We start from the raw sequence: 13,948 nt of genomic DNA, 5'->3' as shown, positions 1-13,948 counted from the left end.
GATACTACATTTGTGTATCTTAACACTACAGGTTTAGGTTCTAGAACCTCAGCTGGATTACTCCCTCCTACCCTGTATATTCATCAGCACCTTCTTTTCCCTTCCCACCAGAATACTTTTTGCAGTGTTTAAGTCCCAGTCACATTTCATTATATGACTTTACTTCAAACGCCAAAAGATTGATGCTGTTACGTGTCAACTCCTTCAATTTTCTAAATACCATAAACTTAGATACTTCCAGAACTTTCCTCTTCTCCAGTATCAGAGGAATGAGACATTTCTGGCTCTTATATGAGATGAATTATCCATCTTCATTCTAGTTTCAATCTCCTCTTTCTCTTCCATTTATTACCTTTTCTGTCTTCAAACCTCCACATTTCTGGTTCCACTCTGTTTCCTTCCCTTCACAATTAGGCTTTTAAAGAGGATTCTATGTTCAATGTCTGTTATCTGAATTTAACTCATTAACCTTTTGCAATCTAACTTCTTTACCTAGAACACTATCAAAAATACTGTCTTTAATCCCATTACTTAGAAGAAAATAAGTTTACTTAGTAGTGAAATGAATATCTTGTTGGGACTGAGATGCAGTCAAACCTATTAGAATAGACCCCTAGAGTGACTTTATATTGCTTTTATCTAGTTTTTTTTTTTTTTTTTTTAGAACCTTGTGGCAGAGACTTGAGTAGCCATTCATAAAACATTTCTTCTGGACATACAGCTAGACTGAATTTCCCAATTTCCTCTGAAGTTAGTTGGGGTCGTGTAGTTGACTTTTAGCCAATGAAATGTGAATGGAAGTGATGCACACATTTCCAGGCTTAATAAAGTTCCTCCCATCCTCCCTTACTCTTTTTCCATCAGCTAGTGAGTATCATAACCCTGAAAACTGTATGTTGGAGATGCCAGTGCCAGAAGAGAAGAACATGAGTAGCTAAATCACTACTTGGAAAACTGCCACCTCCAAATTAGAAAAACTCTTTTGGACTTCTTATAAGAAAAAACTGAGATTTGAGAATTTATGTTACAGGAGCTAGAATGACCATAACTAATCCAGAAATTGGTGCCAGAAGTGGGGTACTGCTAGGACAGTAATCTAAAATGTGTTGCATTGGTTTAGTGATGATGTAGCAGAGGTTGGAGAAACTGATTTAGGAGGCTGGAAGAAGGAGACGCAGGTTTTATAATGGCAACGTAATTGAAAATCATATCACCTATCTACTGAGACTAGCTCCAGAGGAGATAGTTCAACAGAATAAAAGCAATAGTGTATTTTGAATTTTACATTTTGCCTTTAGCAAGGTTTTACTAAAAAGATAAGCTCAAGGAAAGAATTGCCGAAATGAAAATGCATAAGAATACTTGAAAGGATTGGAAAAGCTGACTTTCTGGACCTTGAATGGTAAAAAATGAAATGGAGGAGGCCTTGAGTACAGTACAGGAACAAAGATCGTATCGAGGCTTTGGTGTTTCCATCAAAGGCCATTATTTTAGATGGCCTGAAGGTGGCTGGAATGGAGTTCTAGAAAAACAGACATGGGGACAAGGCATGGGAGCAAGGAAGGAAAGAAGTAAATCAGGTTCTAGAATTATGTAAGAAAGAACTTTGGGTCAGGGTGCCTGGCTGGCTCAGAAGAGAATGTGACTCTTGATCTCAGGGCCATGAGTTCAAGCCCCAAGTTGGGTGTAGAGATTACTTAAATAAATGAACTTGAAAAAAGAAAAAAAAAAAAAAGAGAAGGGCCTGGGTGGCTCAGTCGCTTAAGTGTCCAACTCTTGATTTTGGCTAAGGTCATGATCTCATGGTTGTGAGATCAAGCCCTGGGTTGGGCTCCATGCTGGGTGTGGAGCCTGCTTAAGATTCTCTCTGCCCCTCTCCTTTGCTTATGCTCTCTATCAAAAACAAAAACAAAAAACTTGGGATGTAGTCACTGGAAGCAAGTAGATCACAAGACTAAATTTTTGAAGGAATTTTATTACTAAGCATATAATCATATCATTAACCTGGTTCAAATGTTGTTCAAGTGTTAAAACAGTGAGGCAACTATTCAACCCCAAGCCTGTATAAGGAAATAGGGCAGGGGCGCCTGGGTGGCGCAGTCGGTTAAGCGTCCGACTTCAGCCAGGTCACGATCTCGCGGTCCGTGAGTTCGAGCCCCACGTCAGGCTCTGGGCTGATGGCTCAGGGCCTGGAGCCTGTTTCCGATTCTGCGTCTCCCTCTCTCTCTGCCCCTCCCTCTCTCTCTGCCCCTCCCCCGTTCATGCTCTGTCTCTCTCTGTCCCAAAAATAAATAAACGTTGAAAAAAAAAATTAAAAAAAAAAAAAAAAGGAAATAGGGCATAAACACCTTACAACATCCAGTACCCTCATAGGATGTGGCCATGGAGAATAATGGACAACATATCAGAGTCTGGTATAAGGGGCTATACAAAAGACAAAGGACAAGGGACTTCCTCCTAAAGACTGAGGTCTTATCAAGCCTTCCTGTACTCTGAGGGAAGGTGGATCACAAAATGTCTGCACAGTATTTCATCATCGTTATGTATCCACATTTCCTAATGTCTCACATCTTTCTCTTTTCCTTTTTTTTATTTTATTTAATTTTGTTAATGTCTTTTTTTGAGACAGAGACAGAGCACATGCAGGGGAGGGACAGAGACAGAGGGAGACACAGAATCTGAAGCAGGCTTCAGGCTCCATGCTATTAGCACTGAGCCCGAGATGGGGTTCGAACTCATGAACCGTGAGATCATGCCCTGAGCCAAAGTCAGATGCTTAACCAACTGAGCTGCCCAGGCGCCCCATATCTTTCTCTTTTCCTAATGAGAGCATAGTGTAGTTACCTGTCTCTGATCTACCAATGTACATTGGGTTTGCTGGAACATGGAGTAATAATAGAGGTAACTTACCCTTTTAGTTCATAGGTTACACTTGGACCTAATGAAGAGGCCTGCACATTACCTAAAGACCTAGACTCTAGGCCTGACCTAGTAACTGAACAGAACTTTAGGTTGTCTCATTGGAGTAGGACATGTTCTCTGTGTGGGAGGAGATATAAAATAGATATTTAGTGACCAGAATAGTGAACTCTTGTAGACACTAGATTCTTTTTGTGGATACACATATTATATTTCCCAACCTCCCTTGCAAGTAGGCTTGCCAGTTAGGTGTGCCAATTAGGTTCTAACCAGTGGAATGTGAGTAGAAGTGATGTGCTCCTGTTGCAGCTCTGGTCCATAAAAACAGCACATGAGAAGTCCAAGATCTCCCGTTCCCCACCAATTTGAGGCAGATGAACACATTTGTATTAGAAGCCATGTGTTGAAGATGGCCAAGCCACAAGGTGGATGGACTCACTTGTATTAGAATTTATATATATTCTTTTGGGTTAAACCACAGATTTGGAAGTTATCCTAACTAATATAGATCTATCCTTTCCCCCAGGTGTAACTGTCCATTACCTAGACCTAATTTTCATACCACAGAGGTGAACCCATGAATCACACCAGCAAAAGTACCCTTATTACTCAGTCATAATGATTGATTCAGGAATGGGCAGATTAACAAAATGAAGCCAATGAGAAACAGCCTCACCATTTGGGCTAGCTATTATTAAGAAAGAAACATGTCACAGTAGAATCAAGCAAAAACTTTACCTATGGCCTTTGGTCACCATGGGAAGTGAACTTGCCTGAAAAGGAAATAAAGGCAGCCTCAGTGGTGTTACAAAAGGGTAAAAGAGCCCATGATTTGAGACATGTATTTCCTGGCTCTCTCCTCAGGGTTAGAACACCAAATGATAAGGGATAGATACTGCCAAGAAGATTTCAGAATTCAAAAACAGAGCTTGTGGCTTGTGCCCTGCTTCCCATCAGGAAGTTTGCCTAACACACGCAACTACAATCAAGTAGAAGCTCAGCATGACCTGTTTAGGCAGAGAGGACCAGACAGCATTGATAATCACTCCCACTCTTGCATCTTTCTTGATGACAGTAGACTGAAAAGGAGATACAGAATTTCTTAAGAGGTATGTAAACTTGGTTCACAGTGAGCCTAACTGCTTGCAGGCAGGGTGATGGAAACTCATGTCAGAAGCTATGGTATGAATCCATGCATTGGATAGAGGATCCTACTGAGAGAAGACACTAATATCCATACATTTAGAGGTAAGGGCAGAGGAAAAACACTTTGAAAGAGTAGATTACAATTTGTATCAACAACAGACCTTTCAGCAACAAATTTAGACACCAAGCAAACCAGATTCCCCTCTGCCAAAGTCATGATGGTAAAGAACTTATCTCTAAAAACCAGATAAAATCTTAGAGGAGGGATGAGAGCAGTCTAATAATAATACCTTAAACTGAATTCCCTGAATTTGAATAAAAAATTAATGTGAAATTCAAAACAGACTGTTGAAGAGAATAAAATATCTCAAAATGGCAATGTTTGTGTTTTTATTCTTGATTAGTAATAGTACCAGTGTCAACAAATGACACAATCTAAAATATGAAACCAATGAGTCTAGGTGAGGTGCACGATAATAAGATTCCTTATCCCTAGCTAGGAGGTTTGGCAATACTTAATATGTTGTCGCAAGCAACAACCTGTTGAATGTTGAGTTTTAGGCTTTGTTCCAATAATTCCGACACCCACTTTTGTATAAGGGATAAGGGAGCACCTTTCAGAGAGCCAACTCAAGACCACTATATTAACTAACCAAGGACCTCATCCACTAGCTAATTAAGGGTGCCCTTAACTCACCTTGTTAAGTTTATACCACTATCTAATTAAATTATCTTCATTATGTTGTACCACAAAGAGCTACATCCAGACCTGAACAAAAGAAATGTACATCAGAACTCTAGGTTTTCAAGTAAGGTTCAATAATTGGATGAGACTTTAGCATGTTTCCCAAGAAAGTATTTCAGTTGTCCATGGAATAATGGCATTGTCTTAGGCTAGGACATTTTTGAGATTATATATACTGAAAGAAGCACAAGCGTAGATGCTAGGTAACCAAGGGGTGGAATGTTGTGGAGAATATTCCATCACTTACTTTTTGTATGTCCATCTTTTCAAGAAGTGCCTTTCATCTATGTGATAAATCTGTCAATTATATGACTTTTCTCCCCTGTCATAAAGATAGGCACATGAGCTGAGCCAATGTTTCCAGTTATCTATAAAAATTTTACTGAGGCTAGAGATGCTGACATAACATGGAGCCTACCTTGCCACACAACAAAGATGGAAGAAGGCAGGTATGAGCAATAGACAGTAGAGTCAAAATGATATTTGAAATCCAGGGTTAGGTCTATTGTCCATTAATTAAGTGGCCACTAAGTTCTGCCTTTTCTCTCACCCACCCTTGCCACCCTCATTTAAGCTATTTTAAGGTAGGTTTTATTCATTTGCAACTAAAATAGCCCTGACTAATGTAGTCCCCTGGGTGGTTCAATCCCATTCTTAGAGAAACTTACAGAACAAAGATTGGAGCAGTAGTTATAGTTTCCCCACCAACACCATCATGGAGACATTCCCTCAGTTGTCTTCCTTGGAGAAACTGGCTTTATTAAGGAAAGTAATGATTTATGATTACTTCTTAATTGTCAAGTCATTAGCCTTGTTTCAGCCCCTACTTTACCTGACTCTTGTGGACTTTGACATGAGTTGTCGCATTTTCTAAGGAATCTCAATAAACTAATTCCCTTCTTGCATAGGTTCTGAGCAATTTGAGAAATAAAGGATAGAAATGGGGGCCGATATATCACTTTATTACTGATAAGAGTAAGTTGATTGATGTTGTTTAGTATGAAAACCAAATAGGCCTGCCAACTTATCCCCACAATTAGGCCAATGTATACCTTCAGTCCCAAGCAACACTTCCCAAGGACGGCATAGAGGATCAAATGACAGTTTGGTTTCTGTAGACAACCTTGTCCTTGTAGGTTGGAGGACAAAGCTAAATCAGACATTCTTCACAAATTCACTAGTCATATAAGTCAGTCAATTTCCCCAAGTATAGGGAAAGACGTTGAACCTAGTTTAGGTCCTATCACAGGAAGCAAACATCAGAAGCATGCAAGATGCTTTCTCTACTAGCATCGTTAACCAATCCCTACTTGAAAACCACTTCCTTTAATTTTGCATGACAACTTCCTAGTTGCTTTATCTCTCTAACCAATCCTACTTGATCTTCTTTATAGGCATTTCTTCCTCCATCTGGCTTTTAGATGTTAAGAGTTTCCCCATGATTCAGGCCATTGCCCTATTTCTATATTATATTCTCTCCCGAAGGAATCTCATTTCAATTACCATGTTTAAGGCTAATGAATTCATAACCCTTATCTCCAACCCATATAGATTCAAGGTTACTAGCGGAATTACTGTGTTTAAACTAATGCTTCCTTAACCTTTATCTCCAACCTAAATAGATCTAAGATTACCAAGTCCTATTCATTCTGCATCCATATCTAATTACTTTCTTTGTCCTCACAGCCACTGCCTTAATTTGGCTTCAACCAGCTTTCACCCATACTATTTCAATAGTCTATTAATCTACCTGCCTCTGGTCCTAGTCTATTCCATTTTATCCTCCATATTGCCACCTGAGTTACTTCTTTACCTTGTAAAAACAATTTACTTCTGAATACAAAAGCAATACAAGCTCATTGTAAAACATTAAAAAAAGCATGATTTTTAAAAACTTAGTATATGAGCATACTTTCATGCCATCAAGTATTCTCTATATTATTTATATTGACTATAAAATGGATATTTTATTTTATTTTATTTTATTTTATTTTATTTTATTTTATTTTATTTTATTTTATTTTATTTTAGTAGGCTCCATGCCCAGCGTGGACTCCAACATGGGGCTTGAATTCACGACCCTGAGATTAAGACCTGAGTAAGCTGAGATCAAGAGTCGGATATTTAACCGACTAAGCCACCCAGGTGCCCTGGGTGTATCATTTAAATATAAGCACTGCAAAATGGCTGTCTGTAACCAAAACTGTTACATGAACATGCTATATTTTGTCATCACAGCATTTCAAAGTTGTTTGAAATTTGAATGCCTTTATACAACACATGCTGTCTTCAATTCCCCACAGTTTCCACAAATTCCTAATATCCAATGTTACTCCTTCATTTTTGTCATGTACCTGTTTTTATTATGTTGTTGCTATTTTCTGGTGTTTTTTTTTTTAAGATACTTTGGAATTTAAGTTGAAAATTTATCCAACATAAGAATGAGTTTTCATTTATCCACCTGGTATCTGTTGCCTACCTACTATGCATGGTCTCTGTGATGGCAAGAAAATGGTGAACAACACAAACATGGTCCTTTATCCCTTGACACATATAGTCTAGTGTGAGAGACATACAAAGGAACTGCCAAAGGGAATAACTGCTAAAGGGAAAACTAACCTAGGGACCTTTCTTTGAGGGTAGAGTTTTCTTGAGAAAATAGTGCTTGAGCTGATATCTATGGGAGAAACTACTCAGGCAAAAGATTAGAGAATATTGCTGGCCAAAGTAGTGTATGTATAAAAGTCCTGAAGAGGGAGGTATCAAATCGTGTCAAAAGAGCTGAAACACAAAAAGTGAATGGAATAATTTTTGCAGGATGAGGCTGGAGAAGTTAGCAGAAGCCAAATCATTCAGGGCCTTGTGGACTGTGCTAAGAAATCTGAGGCAGATGTGGAGATGAAATATGCCTCCCTTTAATTGCTGTCCATCCAATGACCCTGGTTTTCTCTTTCCTTCTTTTCATTTACTCCTCATATGACATGATTTTGAGATCTCTTTCACCCTCTGATCACTCTCTTTTGGAACTTATAATTTTATTAGCCTGCTGCTCCAGAAGCAGAGCCAAGTAAGAAATAACTAAGCTGAGGGCTAGAAGAATGACAATCTAGCAGAAATAGTAATTAACTGCCGGTCACTTTAGTAGAACACAGTTGCTACACAATTCATATTTAATTACATGTTATTGGGTAATGAATATACATTTTACATTAGATTTTCTTTTAAAACTATGTCTCCTATAGGGGCGCCTAGGTGGCTCAGTTGGTTAAGCATCCGGCTTTGGCTCAGGTCATGATCTCACGGTTCATGGGTTCAAGCCCCACATCAGGCTCTATGCTGACAGCTCAGAGCCTGAAGCCTACTTAGGTAGGAGTCTCTGTCTCCCTCTCTCTCTGCTCCTCTCTCTCTCTCAAAAAATAAACATTAGAAAGTTTTTTTTTAAGGTCTCATATCTTAAAGTTTATTTAGATTAAAATTAAAATCATATTGCTTTTTGTGTGTAGTTCTAGGTTGGTTAAAGAAGGAAATATAGGAATGGAAAAACGTAAAGATTCCTATAAAGCAAGAGAAAGCCAGTCTAAGACATAAAATATGCCAAGGATAATCTACAACTAAATAATGTGCACTAACTATTGGTTATTAAACAAATAAGCTACATGCATTTAATTTTTGTTCTCCATTTTATGTTTGTTAGTTTGGTAATTTTTGTCCTTGTTTTTTTGCAGAATGTAAAGTAGTTATTGCATAAAATAACTCCTACATAGAGATTCATGAGTTCCTGAGTTTTTACTTTCAAATTGAACATGAAAAGAAACATATTCAGGGTTCAGATTTAGAGCAAGCAAGTATATTAACAACTAGCAGAAATGTTAGAAGTTAGAGCAATTCCTGGCTTGTATCTTTCTCAGGACAAATTGGGCTCATTAGAAAGTTTGATCTGATAAGACTGAAAGTATCCAAAGGAACTTTTCATTCATTCATTTATTGATTATTCTACAGACATTTATTAACTACTATGTGATATACGCTATTTAGAGCACTGGGTACAGCTTATTAAAAAGTGCATAGTTTTTGAAGGCATTATATGCAGGAAATACTATAATAAACCTTTGACATATAAGGGATTCTCCCGATGACCTTGAATTCTCAAATAAGCAAATAATTTATATCATATAACAACTCAGAAAATATGGTAAATTATAACTAATCTTTCATATTTTCACATGTAACAGTAAGTTTTAAAATTAGGCAGAGGTTCCAATCTAGCATGTAAGTAGCTTAGAAGTGGCCACTCCAAAAAAAAAAAAAAAAGTGGCCACTTCATCCTAACATCAAGTAAAAAGCTGAACAAACTAAAAACCAACAACTTTTCTTACATCTGTCAGAGAAGTGAGGTCACAGGGCAAATCACTCCCCCCACCCATAAATTGGAGAAACAGACAGATGGACAAAGAATCACAACTTACAGGAGCAGAAATCTTCATGGCAACCAGTGTTGGGGTAGGAAAACCTGAACTGTAATTGACAAATTGCTGGAGACTTAGTGTGGACAAGGCTGAGAGTGTAAAACTCCAGGGGGATCCAATCATCGAGGGCCCCCATGCTTTGCTGATCTTTACCTCCAGGAGCCCTACTAGGTCCTCACAGTGAATACTGGAGGAAATTTTGATATTACTGATTACTTTCAAAAGTAACCATTTTGAAATACTCCACATGATTATGTTCTTCCTAACAAGGCCCGTCCTCAGAAGAAAGTATTTTACCAAACCCCAACCCTCTGGGGTTTTATCAGAGCCTAACCTAATGCCAGCTTACTCTAGCCATCATATCCCACCTGAGGTGGAGTGAGAAGGGGAGAGGCTAAGAAACACTATTGAAATTCACAGTGGCACAAACTCACCAAAGACTGAGACCTAATCATAGGACTATAGAACACTATCCCTTCCCCCACAACCTATCCTGCATTACTAAAGGCCTATTTATTATAGTTCCTTTTACCCAGTACATCATGTCCACCTTTCAATGAAAACCTGCAAGGCATACTAAAAACCAAAAGCAGTTTGAAGAGACTGAAACAATCAGCAAAACCAGAGTCAGATACAGCAGGAATGTTGGAATTATTAGGCCAAGAATTTTAACAAAAATACATAATTAATATGCTAAATGCTTTAATAGCAAAAGTAGATAATGTGCAACAACAGATAGATAATATAAGCAGAAAGATGAAAATTCTAAGAAGGAATAAAAAAGAAATGAGGAATGCCTTTATTGGATTCATAAGTGGGACAGACTCAGCTGAAGAAAGAATTGCTGAGCCTGAGGAAATGACAATAGAAACTTCCAAAACTGAAGAACACAGAGAAAAAAAGACTGAAAAAAAAAAAAAACAACCCCACAACAGGACAGCATAACCAAGCACTGTGGGAAAATTACAAAAGGTGGAAAATGTATATAATGGGAATACCAGGAGAAAAAAGAGAGAAAAGCGACAGAAGTAGTATTTGAAGCAATAATGACTGAGAAAGGTCCCCAAATTAATGTCAGACACCAAGCTACAGATCCAGGAAGCTCAGAGAACACAAAGCAGGATATATGCAAACAAAAAAACAAAAAACAAACCAACAAAAAAACTATACCTGGGCATAGGCATAGGTAAAATGAAGAAAAATAATAAAAAACAAAGAAAAAGTCTTGAAAGCAGCAAAGGAAATAAGTATCTTACCTATAGGGGAGCAAAGATAAGAATTATGTTCACCTTCTCCTTAGAAACTATGCAAGCAAAAAGAGAGTGGGGGATGCCTGGCTGGCTCAGTTGTTGGAGCATACAGCTCTTGATCTCAGAGTTAGGCATTCGAGCCCCCATTTTGGGTGTAGAGATTACTTAAAAATAAAATCTTTTAGGGGCGCGTGGGTGGTTCAGTTGGTTAAGCATCCAACTTCAGCTCAGGTCATCATGATCTCATTGGGCTCTGTGTGGACAGCTCAGAGCCTGGAGCCTGCTTTGAATTTTGTGTCTCCTTCTCTCTTTCCTCCCCTGCTCGCACTGTTTCTCTCTCTCTCTTTCAAAAACAAACATTAAAAAAAATTATTTTTTCAATGTCAGAATGCCTTATTCAGCATTAGGGAACCTCACACAACACTGAATCTGACCAAAGAACTAATTTTACTATAAATGAACTAAGACAAAAGAATAACAACTATGTGATTACTAGTTTTAAATGGTTTATAAACCTGTGTGATTACTGAACTAGAAAGCAATGACCATAGAATGGTGGAATGGTCTATTGAAGAACTCATTTATGATGCATGGAACAAGTTGGGAAATACTGTCTTACAAGATTCAAATATGGCTTTGTCTAAGACAGAACACATAGGTCTGAGAACAAAGGGATGACAGTAGAATGGCATAAATCACTATTAGACCTTATGCCTGGAGGGACTATATAATTTATTGTCCAGACTTAGATACTTTTAAGAATGAAATAAATCATTAAACAGTTAAAATTACATAATAATTTCAAATGTGTATTAACTGACAAATTAGTTTTATTATATTAATGGACCGATGTAGAAAATAGACTGTTTAAAAACTATTTTCCAAAACAAATCTGGATACGGTAAACTAAAAACAAGCTGCTTAATACTGATTATCAGTATATTAAAAATAACAATCAATAATTATTCTAGACATTCATGCATTTTAATCTGTTTATTGACCATATCTGTGTCTCATACCATGTTTTTTTTTTTACTCTAAAGAATATATTTTTTCCAGCTTCATTGAGATATAATTGCCATATAGCACTGTGTTAAGTTTAAGGTATAAAACATGATGATTTGAAACACATATATACAGATTCTCCTCAACTTATGATAGGGTTGTGTCCAGATAAATCCACCCTAAGTCGAAAATGTATTTAATACACCTAATCTACCAAACACCATTGTTTAGCCTCACCTGCCTTAAAGTGTTCAGAACATTTACTATGAGCCTGCAGTTTGGCAAAATCATCTAACATAAAGCTTATTTTATAATAAAGTGTTAAATATCTCATGTAACTTACTGAACACTGTACTAGAAGTGGAAAACAGAAATGGCTGTTCTGGTACAGAATGATTGTAAGTGTATTATTGGCTGTTTACCCTCATGATCACGTGGTTCACAGCATCTTTGGCACAGTGTCACTGCCAGCATCACGATAAAGTATTGTACTGCATATCACTAACCTGGGGAAAGAAATCGAAATTCAAAATTTGAAGTATGTCTCTACCGAATGTGTATTCCTTTCATACCATCATAAAGTCAAGGTACAATATCATAAGTGTAAGTTGAAGACTGTCTGTATTGCAAAATGATTACCACAATAAAGTTAACTAAAACCTCTATCACCTCACATTATTACTTTTTTTTTTTTTTGTAGTGATAGCATTTAAAATCTACTTTCTTTGGGGGCACCTGAGTGGTTCAGTCAGTTAAGCATCTCTGACTCTTCATCTCAGCTCAGGTCTTGATCTCAGAGTCATGAGTAGAGACTCTGCCCTGGATGTGAAGCCAACTTAAAAAATAAAAATCTGGGGCACCTGGGTGGCTCAGTCGGTTAAGTGTCCGACTTCGGCTCAGGTCATGATCTCGCGGTTCGTGAGTTCAAGCCCCACGTCAGGCTCTGTGCTAATGGCTCAGAGCCTGGAGCCTGTTTCAGATTCTGTATCTCCCTCTCTCTCTGACCCTCCCCCGTTCATGCTCTGTCTCTCTCTGTCTCAAAAATAAATAAACGTTAAAAAAAATTTTAAAAAATCTACCCTCCTTAGTAGCTTTCAAATATATAATACATTATTGTTAATTATAGTTAATTATATGAAAATATATAATTATATTGTTAATTATAGTTAATTAATATAGTTAATTATTGTTAATACTGTACTTTAGATCACCAAAACTTACTCATCTTACAGTTGGAAAATTGTATCCTTTGACCAACATCTCCCCATTTCCCCCCACCCCTAGCCCCTATGAAGAATACATTTTAATATGGTATTAGGTTTGTAATTTTTAATAAAAATATCTCTAAACTTCTTTAGCATTGTATTTTAATATTTTAACACTGTAGTGAATTAATTTAAAATTGTTGATGCTCTCAGCTGACTGTCCTCTGTTGACCTCAGTATTTTTATTTGGGAACATACTGTCTCTATAGGTTAATATAAGTACCTGGCAAACTCAGAACAAATTATTCCAAATGGAGTATATTCTCAAGTTAGATTTTGTTTTATTAAATATGTAAATATTTCAACCCAAATGTTTTCAGTTACTGTCTTTTTTTTTTGCTTTCACTCATAGTATCTTTGACCAGTATTTTACAAGACAAAACTTACCAAATATGTTTTCTCTATTTTATTATTCCTTGAACGTTATATCAAATTTAGATGTTATACAATAATATACCACTTACTAATTTCATTCCATTCTTGTACAGAATATAAATTTATCCAAGTAAAAATAAAGACTCCATAAAAGAATCTTTTCAGAAATCAGGGGTACTTGTTTCCTATTGCCATTGTGCTAACTTACCATAAACCCAGTGGCTTAAAACAACACACATTTATCATCTTGTAATTCTGGAGGTCAGAAGTCTGAAATGGGTTTCTCTGAGCTAAAAGGCCAACATATTGGCAGAATTGTATCCCTTCTGAATGCTTTGGAATTTTGTTTGCTTGGTTTTTCCAGCTTCTAGAGGTTGCTTGAATTCTTTGGCTTATGGCCTCTTCATTTTAAGGGATATCCCTCCAACATTTGTTTCCATTATCATATCTTCTCTGACTCTCTTTCTCTTCTGCCTCTTAAGGACCCTTGGATTATTACATTGGACTCATGTGGATAATGTAGGCTCCACATCCCAAGAACCTTAATCACATCTTCCCAGTCTTCTTTGCCATGTAAGGTTACACATCCATAGGTTCCTCAGATTAGGATATGACTAGGAATGTTTTCAAATATCTGGGTCATATGGTATCTAAAGATGGGCAAAATGCTTGACTAGACAATTCACTAAGAGATATGGGTGGCAAATAAGCACATGAAATGATGTTGTACTCTATATAGAAACATAATTGATTTTCATATATAAATCTGATATCCGG

General features: G+C 37.2%; 1 protein-coding gene across 2 annotated transcripts in view; it reads left to right on the top strand.

Moving 5' to 3' along the window:
• The window catches only part of ALB (albumin), a 124,059-nt gene that overhangs the window by 1,226 nt on the left and 108,885 nt on the right, over positions 1-13,948 (top strand). The gene's annotated exons all lie outside the window — the stretch shown is intronic.

The sequence above is a fragment of the Prionailurus viverrinus genome, chromosome B1, assembly GCF_022837055.1.
Source record: "Prionailurus viverrinus isolate Anna chromosome B1, UM_Priviv_1.0, whole genome shotgun sequence".
In the NCBI taxonomy this organism is placed as follows: domain Eukaryota; kingdom Metazoa; phylum Chordata; class Mammalia; order Carnivora; family Felidae; genus Prionailurus; species Prionailurus viverrinus.
Note: the sequence above shows the minus strand (reverse complement) of the source record. Positions and strands in the feature narration are given on the sequence as shown.